Source organism: Sorex fumeus, unplaced genomic scaffold (genome assembly GCF_029834395.1).
Source record: "Sorex fumeus unplaced genomic scaffold, SorFum_2.1 ptg000037l, whole genome shotgun sequence".
NCBI classification, from domain to species: Eukaryota; Metazoa; Chordata; class Mammalia; order Eulipotyphla; family Soricidae; genus Sorex; species Sorex fumeus.
In genome coordinates, this window is record NW_026606094.1 from 60,027,891 (window position 1) to 60,039,939 (window position 12,049).

Genomic DNA, 12,049 nt, shown 5'->3' on the forward strand with positions numbered 1-12,049 from the left:
TTTTTGCTTTTTGTGTCACACCCGGCAATGCACAGGATTTACTCCTGGATCTGCACTCAGCAATTACTCCTGCGGTGCTCAGGGGGCCATATGGGATGCTGAGAATCGAACCTGGTTTGGCCACATGCAAGGCAAACGGCCTACCTGCTGTGCTATCACTCTAGCCCCTCATCTTCCACTTTTAAGAACCTTTTTGAACACAGTGGGTCAGGGTAATCAGGATAGTCTCCTATTCTAATGTCTTATTTTAGTTTAGTTTATTTCTTTGCTTTCAAGATTTATTTATGGGTCTCTGAAGCAAGGCCAATAAATGAGCTTGTATAGCTGAACTGGAGTTGGTTTGTGGGAGTGTCTCCCACATACCTAACTTTTGGCCATTTGATTTCTCAAGAAAATTGGTCCTGAGTAGTTGGGATATGGCCGGAAGCACAGTAACAATTTGGGGGTATCAGGAATCCTGAAGATACCATCAGGCTGCTGATGCACTTGCCCCAGAGGTACAGATTTTAATGTCATTTTGATAGCAAGTATATTCCCCTTTGCAACCTTAATTCCCTTTGTAGTGTGTCATAAACTCACAGAATTAGGTGATGAGCATCTTTGGTGGAGACATTATTCTGATTACCCAAATCAGCTGTCCTCCCGTTGTTCATTGATTTGCTTGAGCGGGCCCAGTAATGTCTCCATTTTGAAACTCATTGTTATGTTTGGCATATTGAATCCAGGCTTTGCCATGGGGGCGAGATACTCTCGGTAGCTTGCCGGGCTCTCCAAGAGGGGCGGAGGAATCAAACCCGGCTCCGTTGGGCTGGCTGCATGCAAGGCAAACACCCTACAGCTGTGCTATCACTCCAGCCCAAATTATATTTTAAAAATCCACGAGAGTAGGTAAATTACTGTTCTAAGTGGCATATACATTTAGACTATCTTTGATAGCATATAAGAATCCCAGTTCTGTCTTTGACAACATTAGTTTTATAAGATTTTAAAGTGCTACCTAGTCTGGAAGGTGCGATTTGATATCTCAATGAGTATGTTTTTGTACTGTTGTTTACTGCTAATTTTTTCTTTTCAGTTCATTTTTTATTTCTCTCCTTTTCTCATTACAATTTTTTTAATTTTCTGTCTTGTTTTCTTACTGAGTTTGGATGTTCTTTAAATATCCCCATTAATGATTATTTGTTGGATATTTGTATTGCAATGTTTTTTATTCTCAGTGTGATTTGCCTTTAGTCTTTTTTAAGAGTTTCTTTTTGTGCACATACTTTTTTTTTCAAAGCTGACAAAGGCCCTCCCGTTGATTGTCGATTTGCTCGAGCGGGCCCAGTAACGTCTCCATTGGAGACTTTGTTGTTACTGTGTCTGGCATATCGAATACTCTCGGTAGCTTGCCGGGCTCTCCGAGAGGGGCGGAGGAATCGAACTCGGGTCGGCCATGTTGGCCGCTTGTAAGGCGAACGCCCTACGCACTGTGCTATCGCTCCAGCCCAAAGCTGACAAATTCAGCTTTAAATAATATTCTTGGGACCAGGTGACAGTACAACAGATAGGTGGTTTACCTTGCATGTGGCCAAATAGGGTTTGTTTCCCACTACCCCATATGGTCCCCTGAACCTTGCCAGGAGTGGTTTCTGAGTGCAGAGGCAGGAGTAAGCCCTAAACAGAGCTGAGTATGGGTCCAAGACACAAACAAACAAACAAACAAACAAAAATAGCATTCTTCCTGAAATTACAAGATACCCTCTTTGTGGGATTCCCTCTCAAACTAAGGTCAGCATGCCTACCTAGGTGCGTCTCTCAGTGCTCTTCAGCTTTCTGGGCTGGACTGTTCAGTACTTGGGGCCAGCAGTGCTTGGTAGTCCTTCAGCCCACTCTTTCTAGTACTCAAGGGCCTCTGTGGCTTCAAGGGAGAATTGTGAGATCATGTGGTGCCTGGGATTGAACTCTGGTCTTCCCATTCTAGCCCTTTGAATTATCTCCCCAACCCTCCTTAGAGAAACTTTGAAAATGATTGCATAATAGAAAATTAATACATTTAAGTGACTTTCTTTGTTTCTACCTGAATATGTTTCTAATTTTGGTGAGATTTTGCAACATAAATAAGCTTAATGAGTTGGCTCAATTTTATGCAGACTACAACAGTGTGATTTAAATCGTTGAGTTTATGAAATGTTACTACTTTAAAGATGTATTTTAGAGATGACCTGGCCCAAATCTGAGGCCTAGCAGTATAAGGAGTAGCAATTCTAGAACTCTTGAATTGATGGGTGAGTTGCTGCACTCCCTGGCTTAGGAATCTGTCTTACTTTCAAGACAAGTTTCATACTTCTGGAGGATCAAACTCTTGAACTGGGTAAAATAAAGGATGCTGGTCAACATCCAAGAAAAGTAAATATTTGCATGGCAGAAATTTTTATGAGAGAGTAATAAGTGACTTTGTTTCTACCTCTAGGATAGTGTGGGGGACAGAGCAATATCAGAAGCCAGTAGTAGCTGGTTGTTACAATTATACTATTTATTCATCTTTTAGTGATGTGTGCATGTTTAGAAGAATAACTTGACATCAGTTTTGTTGAGAATCACCTGTTTCTTCCAGAATTTGTATATACTTTGGAAGAGTTCTGTCACATACGTGCCTCTACTGCAGATCAGATTCCAAAAGGGAAATGTATTTTAACTAAATCCAACAACTTTTCTGTCTGGGTACTCAGTCACATCACCTGTACCACACATTGCCACTTTTCTACCCATAAAACGTATTTATTTTATCAGTGCATGGTTTTCAGATTCTTTAAGGCCAATAAAAAATTAAGTGCTTTTCATATGCTCAAAATAAGCATCTCAAGAATTTTTCACTAAATTTTCTTTTTGCTTTAAGAGAGTGTTGTTAAAGAACTTAAGAGTGGCAGTTGACAGAAGATGTGGTTGCCCAGCAACTGGCAATTTAAATAAGCATGAACTGATATGATTTACCAACCTGATAAACAGAGAGGGCTTTAATACAATCTTAAGGACTGCTACAGATGTTGCATTGAGCTATTTATGTATGTTGTTCTATCTCAGTCTATTTTAATATGTATATATATGTGCAATATGTATATATATGCATATTCTTTCCCTGCAGAACTGGAATATGAAAGCAAAAGCTGTATCTCTTCCCCTATGTGACATTAATAGAAGTTGCTTGCAATAAAATGAGTTGTTTTAGCTCCTTTGTTTTTATACAGATTCTCAATTTCAAAGGAGGTTTTTCTTACTCTGAGGGAATAAATGTCCTGTGGATTGAATACTAAGTTTGTTTTGAGTTCCATGAGTATGTTAATATATTCAGTCATTTGCTCTTACCTTATTTGCAGGTTTTATAATTTCAAACTTTCCTCCATCCTTTTGAAACAGAGTAGTGGTATGTGCTCTTTATTCTTGACAGGAATAAGGTAGTTTAATAGGATTGACTCTGAGTGAGTTGACTTAATTATCAATGTATTTTACTAATGGGATCAAGAGGCCTGAATCTATTACAAGCCAGTTAGTGTCTTAGAGTAGGTGAATCTTCATCTTGGCTGAAGACAGACTTCCTCACTCTTTCTGAACATCTTTTATCATTGTTCCAGGAGATGACAGAGAAGCTGCAACTCCTCAGTAAAAATAGTGTAGTAACCCAAAGAGTGTCTTCTCCTGACTGGAGGACAGGATGATTGTTTTGTATGTAAATAATGTTTTATTTGAAAAACAGTTTGTATAATACAAAATTATGCCATTTCATTGGGATTGGAATGTGTCACATAAAACAAACGAAGCATCCTGTCAGTAGCACAGAATTTGAGATAATTTTGAGGATAATTTTAACACCAAAAAATGTTGTTAGATATGGGAACACAAAAATAGATAGTTTTAATCATGAAATAGTTGAAGGCTACAGCAAGGTATTTTTAAGATTGTTTCTTGAAATGAGTTAAATTTCTTTGAGTCAGGGCTTTGGGAACTTGGGACAAAAGGGACATTTCTTTGCAAATCATACATATTTTAATCAGAATCAGTAACCTAAATCTGCATGCCAGCGCTTCTGTGGAAGTCTCTTTTCCACCTCTACTCCAAGTGCAAAACCTCACCTTCAAATTCCCTTGCATTTGTTTGTTCTTCTTCCCTTTAATATGTGATACCTCTTAGTACTGCTGTGTTTCATAATTCCAGGGGCAGTTTGCCATACAAAACTGCTGGTTGTCATTATGATCATTCACATTTATTCCGTGCTCTGTTGCTAAGTACTTTCATGTATTATCATTTATAGCTAGAAATCCTTCAGCTTGGTAGAGTTTTTGCTAGAGATCCTGCAAGTAACTTAAGCTAGCAATTTACCAGTGAAGAAACTGAAGGGCAAAGTGATAAAATAATTTGCCTATGAAAATTAAGCATAATTGGAGAAGTAAAATGGAATTGGCATTGTTTGAGTAGACTCAAAACAAGTACCTTTTTAAAATCTTTTTGGTTTGAGGTCATGCCCCACAGTGCTCAGGGCTTATTCCTGGCTCTGTGCTCTGTGCTCTGTGCTCTGGGATTAAATTTAGGTTGTCTGTAGGCAAGGCAAGCACCTTAACTGTTGTACTATCTCTCCACTCCCTACTTTCACCCCATACCCATACTTTCCATGTGTGTGTCTGTGTGTGTTTGTGTGTGTGTCTGTGTGTGTTTGTGTGTGTCTGTGTGTGTTTGTGTGTGTCTGTGTGTGTTTGTGTGTGTCTGTGTGTGTTTGTGTGTGTGTCTGTGTGTGTTTGTGTGTGTGTCTGTGTGTGTTTGTGTGTGTGTGTGTTAATGCCTTCTGTAGGGGTTATTTTGTTTCTAAATTTTATAAATGGATGCTCTTCTTCCAGAAGTTTTTGAACTTTAGCTCATTAGTGATCAATGTGAAGCTTGTTAAAAATGCAGTGTCTGGTCTCTATCTCTAAAGATACAGCAGGTCTTAGGTCTCAAATGTTAATTTGTATTTAAAGGATGTCCTTGGACCAGGAAATCTTTGGTATAAAATCTGTGAGGTAAGGGCAATTTGAGTGCTCAGTTCCTTATTGAACATTGATAACATGCAATTAAGTACAAGTTTGATTCAGGTATAGTTGAAATTGAGCTAAGTATCGAATGAACCTGTATCATCTTATCTGCATATAAATATAAAGTTTGTGCAAGTTAAAAAAGTCAACACTAACTGACAGGGAAGAAGTTAAAAATATATGATGAGTTGTTTCTTACAAATGGGTTGTCTGGCATTTAGCTGTGTCTAAGATACAGGTGTATATCCAGAATATTGAAGGAAGCCAATGTAGAAAAAGGGAAAGCATAGAGAGGAAGATTAACAGAAAATGATGAAATTGTGATAAATCTTAGATGTAAGATAAGAGTTAATTGAGAGTGGAGATGAAGGTGATAGGGTGAGTTTTGGAGAAAGGGATCTAAAAGAAAGTGACCTGTTGTAGGATAGCATTGCTTTGTCCTTTCTCCCTTTCCACAAGGAGTTTAGGTTTATCGGGTCACACCCATCAAAGTGCTCCAGTTCTTTGTTTATCACTCCAGTTCTTTTGTTTATCTGTGACCACTTCCCCAAACAGTTAATCAGTTTATTCCCCTAATCAATTTCTGTTAACTTGTAAGGTCAGATCTTTCTAGGATACTGAACTTGTAAAGGTAAAGGTAAAGGCCCTCCCGTTGATCGTCGATTTGCTCGAGCGGGCCCAGTAACGTCTCCATTGGAGACTTTGTTGTTACTGTGTCTGGCATATCGAATACTCTCGGTAGCTTGCCGGGCTCTCCGAGAGGGGCGGAGGAATCGAACTCGGGTCAGCCATCTTGGCCGCTTGTAAGGCGAACGCCCTACCCGCTGTGCTATAAGTTAATATTGCCTTTCTCTTCTTATGTCTTTTGAATAGTTTTCTTTAAAGCAATGTCCTTTTGTATAGACACAAAAAGACAATATTATGCTTGTGTAACTTGGGATTTAATTGGCTTCGAATATTATTCATTCCTGGACATCTGCTTTCCTAACTTAAGCCTCAGTTGCCTTCACTTCCTAGCACTCCCCAAAGCAGGGACCCGAAGAGGGACTGGATAGAACCAGGGCAAGCAGTAAACTATGTGCTACCTTGGCATCGAGATGGATCTGGCCAAAGCGCCACAATTCTTAACTATAAGTTAAGAGCTTTATTATGACAAATGCTGTCATGATCCAAAAGTTACAACGAGACTAGGACCCTGCTAGGGATAGGAAAGACAAATCTGGCCTGAGCTCTATAGTCTGAGATTGGGATGACCCCAGGAGAGCAATTCTATAAGCGTAATGCATATCTTAGTGTGTCCATACAAAATGATTAATATTTTGGATACTTATATGTTTGTTGAACAAGGAGAGGAGAAACACCCATGGGACTCCACCCTTGGGTGGGTCGTCCTGCGGAAAGAGAATCTGTCCTAGAAGCAGCATCCCCAGAGGGGAAGAACTTTAACCCTATTGATTGTGACCACATCTATGTGTAAGCCCAGGCTCTCAAGGTTTTGGGTATTTAACCAGATGGTAAGAGTGGGCTGGGGATTTAAGATCCAGATGAAGTATAAGAGCCAGAGCCAGGAAAGAGGTGTTCCAGATTGGGCCCGGGAGAGAAGGAGAGAGAGAGACAGAAATGAACGGGAATGAGAATGAAATAAACTGCATCTGATCAATCAACCGGCCTGGCCCTATCTTCTTCTGCCATCTGCCCTAGGAACCTGGAAGAACCTGGGCGGCCAGGGATAGAGCTGTCGGGGCCATTCCCCTAGCTGTCCTCAGAGTTTTTTTTAAGCCTGTTCACGTAGATGAGATGCTGGAAGGGTGTGAATATTGCAATGCTATTCCCAATAGAAAAATCTGGAAAGAACAAATAAGTGGATAATGAAACTATGGTTTACGTACACAGTGGAACACTACTCAGTTATAAGGAAAGAGTAAACCCTATAATTTGCTGTTACATAAATGGTTCTGGAGAGTCTCATGTTGAGTGAAGTTAGTTAGGAGAGGGCAGCCACAGAGTGATCTTTCATATGTGGAATATAAAGAAACATTGTAGGGGAATCACAAATGCCCCAGGGCAGCAGGAACTGAGAGCTGGTCTTCAGTAGGAAGCTTCCCATAGAGGGGGATGGGGACGCCGGGGTCACAGTGCAGGGAGGTGGTCCCTGTGGTGGAGGGAGAGCAGCTGGAGTGTTTTATGCAGGAGACCCTCCCAGGAGCAGGCTCGTAAGCCACTGAGCCTAAAGTAAAATTTTAAAAAGATGGTATGAGGAACGGAAGGAAGGGTTAGAGAGAGAGCACAGGAGTCAAGGCGCACCCCTAGCTTCCTGCTGCCTTGTTCCCTGAGCATTGTGGGCTGCAGCCTTGAAGGCCTTGTAGCACAGAGTGGCCTGGGGCCTGGCCAGCAGGGCGGGCAGGAGCAGTATTGCATCCTCAGCTCGGTTATTGGAGAGTTGCATCTCCAAGTTGGCCAAGGCTTCCTAGGTTTCCTGAGCCCTGCTTGGGAGTCCCCTTTACCCCCTCCACCCCACCCCTCTGCAAAAAAAAAAAAAAAAAAAAAAAAAAGAAGAAGAAGAAGAAGAAGGAAAGGAACCAGTGACAATATCAATGCTAGTTGGGGATAGTTTCAAGTACTTCAGATTTTTTCAGAAGCATGGGGCTCATCACCTGTTTTTCTTCTCACTTGTGTGGGTCTCAGCTATTTCTCTTCACAAAAGGTGCATATCTAGCCATATGTGAAGATGTGCCTTGAATGGCCTTACAGTGGACCTTGCACTGGTAATAGAGCCGTCAGTCGAATGATCAGTAAAATCCTTTCCAAAAGAGAAGGAGAAGCTATAGAGGCCACTGAAATTACCACGGCGAGCTGTTCCAGCGGAAGGAAAGTTCTTTGTGGAAGAATGTATAATAAAATGCTTAGAGATTAAGGTCATTTTCTTTTTAAATTTCTACAATGTGATAGTTGTCACCACCAACTTCCTATTTTTGATAATCTAAGGCTTTTGTTCCATCAGTATCCAAGTGTTTTTTGTTTGTTTGTTTTTAGTCACAACTGTGAAAAATTAGGGTAAACACGGTATATTTACAGGCAAATGATAGCATGGTATATTTTCTGAGAGTACAGTTGCTTTCTAAAAGAAAGAAGCAATGGGGGGAAAAAGCTTTAGTAATTAGATCCCTGTTGTAACCGTAGAGGAAGGAAAAAGCTTAATAGTTGTGTGGCAGAGGCAGAAGTCTGTTGTAGGGTGAAATGCACCATGTGGTTCATTGTTGTCTCCTGAGATGGGACTTGGCCTGGAAGACAGAAATAAAATGCAGTTTCTATATTAATGATAAAATAGCCAACATTTTTGAGACCTCCTTTGCTGATTACAGTACATTTATTTTCCCAAGCTTCAGAATGACCTGCTAAGCTAATTCCTGTTTAAGCAACTAAGGCCTGGAGAGGTTAATTGACTTCCAGACCACCCAGCTGGTATGGCATATTACATGGGCGCTTTGCTACATGCAGGATCATCAGATCTTCCAGAGGTAGGTTGCAGCATTAAAGAAATCAGAGAGAAAAAAACCCCCTGTTTTAATGTATTCAATATTGAAGTTTGAAAAAGATCATGTCCATCTAAATTGCGATGATGGATAAAGGTCTTTTGTATTTGACTCGCTGATCATAACCTGTGCCTCCGTACCAGCAAAGTAGTAGATCAGGAGCCAGGTTCTTTTAAGCATGCCTGATAGGGCAGTTTTCTGCAGGAAAGGTTAAAATGTACAAATTACAAAGCCCTCCTGCTGCACAGATATCAGAGGTTGTCTGTTACAAGTTCCTTTAGTTCCTTTACTTTAGACTATGACTTCCTTTTCACAATTCTATTTTCGACTTCTGTCTCACGTGTATTTACAGATAGACAAAGCTTTTTTTTCTTTTCTTTTCTTTTTTTGTTCCTTTTAAACTACCCCGTTTTCCATGGTGAAAAGGAGTCTGGTGTGTCCTGCAGTTCCTGGGCATTGTGATTCTCGGTTTCCATGAAATGGATGTTAATGGGGACTGTGTTCAAGGAGGGAAGTTGCAGGTAGGGGCCTTCAAAGATGGCTCAATAAAATCAGTGCAGTAAGGCTTTTTGCTAAAATAGTCTTTGCTGTATTGAAGCTATTTGGGATTTAGCTTGAGTACTAGAGACCTGACGCTCAACATAGTGAGTTTTAAAAACCAAGGCTTGCTAAGAAAAGATCTCTTTTTATTAGTACAGGTATTGTTGTTGGCATAATTGTTCTTATGAAAGGAAACATCCAGCAGACCATTCCTGATTATGTTATGTAATTTTAGATGTTACCATTGAGTTACATTTATAGTGTAGACTACTAAATCCTGTCCTAAATATGCAAAACATATGCATAACTAACCTCCCAAGCTGCGTTCCCTGCTCTGTGTTACACCCTACAACATAGCCTGTCTTTAAATACTTGAAAGTCTTGGAGTGGAGCTCACTTCTGCAGTGTAAGCAAGGAGAGTGTGAGCAAGCTAGGTACTCCTGGGTTGACACATTCTGTTCTCAAGGTGGGTTTAGCAAACCTCTGTTAAGCAGTAGGGAGTGAAACCAGCCACCAAACAACCAGAGTAAGTTGAAAGGGGTTTATGTCAGTCTGTCCATCTTGTTCAGTTTCTTTTATGGTAATAAGGCAAATTCATTGGCCCACTGCATCAGTCGAGACAGTGATGCAGTTCTTAGAGATGTCTAATCAGTTCCAGGTTCCCAGGATCATTAGACTGCCTGTGGCGCTTTGTTAACACCACTTTCATCTTTTCAGGAAACTGATTTGTGCAGTCCTGCTTCTGTCGTAAAAATTGAAGGAAAATAAATTTCCTTGCCATCTGTATGTCCTCCTCTCCTTTGTGTTGATAAATAGTGGTTTGATCATTCACAGGAAGTTAAGAGCATAAAAGAACTGGTCTAACAAAGAACATTATTTCCTTGAGGGGAAAAAAACATTGATGATAATAAGAGGGTGAGAAGCTGAGAATCCTTCCAGTGTCCCTCGCTCCACTTCCATGGTCACATCAGTTGAAAAGTCCAGGAGATGACTCTACCTTAGATAACATGATTCCTAGGCACATTTGTTTTCGTAGTCTGGTAGACACCAGGTCTGTGAAAGTCTCCACCTCAATTGGATTTGCTTTTCCTAGAGTAATAGAATATTTTCGTTTCTTTATCTGATTCAAATCAAAGAACTGTGTTGTAGTTCTTCAGAACTGATACTTGCAAATTGGATAAATAATTTTCTTCTGAAGATAGTTACAGATCTATGATTTAACCCTTCTCCTTTGCAGTGATTTATAAGTAATTTATAATATATATATATACATATATATATATAGCTCTGTGCTATGAGATTACTGAGATGGACATATTACAGTCTCTGAATGGAAGAATACAGTTTTTATTTTTTTCTAAGTTTTTGTTTCACTCCTGGTAGTGCTGTAGGATTATTTCTGACTTGATGCTCATGGATTGCTTCCATGTTGCTCAGGGGACATTTTGGTTCTAAGGATTGGACCCAGGGTTCCATGTGCAAAGAATGCATTCCAGCCCTTTGAGTCATTTACACCCGGAGGAATAATTTTATGGTAGTTGCAAGTACTTTGTTAATATTAGAGATATTATTGTTGTCTAACATAAGGGGTATTATAATAGGTAAGGTGCAAGACAAAATGGAAATAGGTAAGAAAACGGAACTGTTACTTGAAATGCTTACGAATGTTCGTTGAACATGCCCTTAAAGAGTTTGAACTGTCAGAGAAGAGAAGACAGCAACATCTGTGCAAGAAAACTCAGGAATACGGAAATGGAAATGTGAAAGGTATGATGCAGGGTTAGTCAGAACTTGGCAGGTATGCACTGTCCACTGTAGCACTGTCCTTCTGTTGTTCATCGACTTGCTCGAGCAGGCACCATTAACATCTACATTGTGAAACTCGTTGTTACTGTTTTTGGCATATCGAATATGCCGTGGGGACCTTGCCAGGCTCTGCTGTGCAGGCGGGATACTCTCAGTAGCTTGCAGGGCTCTCCGAGAGGGATGGAGGAATTGGACCTGGGTTGGGCATGTGCAAGGCAAATGCCCTACCCGCTGTGCTATCGGTCCAGACCCCAAAAGAAGCTTTCGTAAAGCTTACTAAGTGCTAAAGCATACTTTACTTAGTAAAGCATACTAAGGCAGGTATGCAGATAAGCGTACTAAAGCATATTAAGACAGTTAGCACAGGTGTTTATTGGGTTAGTCAGTGCTTGTTGCTTCTGCACCTGTTAATGTTGTTGAATTTCACTCCAGAAATAATAATAATAGATTGCCTAGAACCCTAGAAATTACTCGTGAGGAAAAGAAACAAGAAGAAAAAGGTGGAATAGGAGGAATCAAATTCTGAAGAAACTTTAATGACAAATAAGGAGTTTACAGGTCACGAAATTTTATTTGTTCATCATTATTTAGACTTTCTCTGGAGTCAGGACTATATGGCTAGATAAAGATAAATCTAGTCAAGAACAGATAACTGCTTAAGCCAAGGCAGGATTAATTGAAATAGAAAGGATGGCCCAGATCTACAAGATTTTTAAGAAGACAGTTTCCTGGTTTTGGTGACTGTAAGAAATACAAGAAGCAGAGAAATGGAATAGAATTCGCATTTTCTATAATGGGTACAGTGTTTTGCACCTACTTAATACCACTTAGTTGAATAGAATATAAGAGGAATTTTCTAGTGGTTCCTCTAAAGGTGAAGTCATGGCAGAATTGCAGAGTTAGGTCTCAAGAGATACTGTGGTGTGATAAATCCCTTGTTGATCAATACTCAGTAAGTTTATTCACCAATAAACTTCTTGTTCAGGTGGGATCAGGAAATGAGTCAGTTCATAAATCATTTGCTGCAAACGAGGGCCTCTTAAACTTTTGTCATTCACCTCGTTTAACCCCCCCCCCAATTTTTATACAACCTATTTTACGTAGGTATATATGAATGGGTATGTAAAG

The 12,049-nt window shown here is 40.1% G+C and overlaps 1 protein-coding gene across 4 annotated transcripts in view; it reads left to right on the forward strand.

Annotated features, from left to right (window-relative positions):
* Positions 1-12,049, forward strand: part of HDAC9 (histone deacetylase 9) — a 1,023,935-nt gene that overhangs the window by 71,969 nt on the left and 939,917 nt on the right. The window lies entirely within an intron of this gene.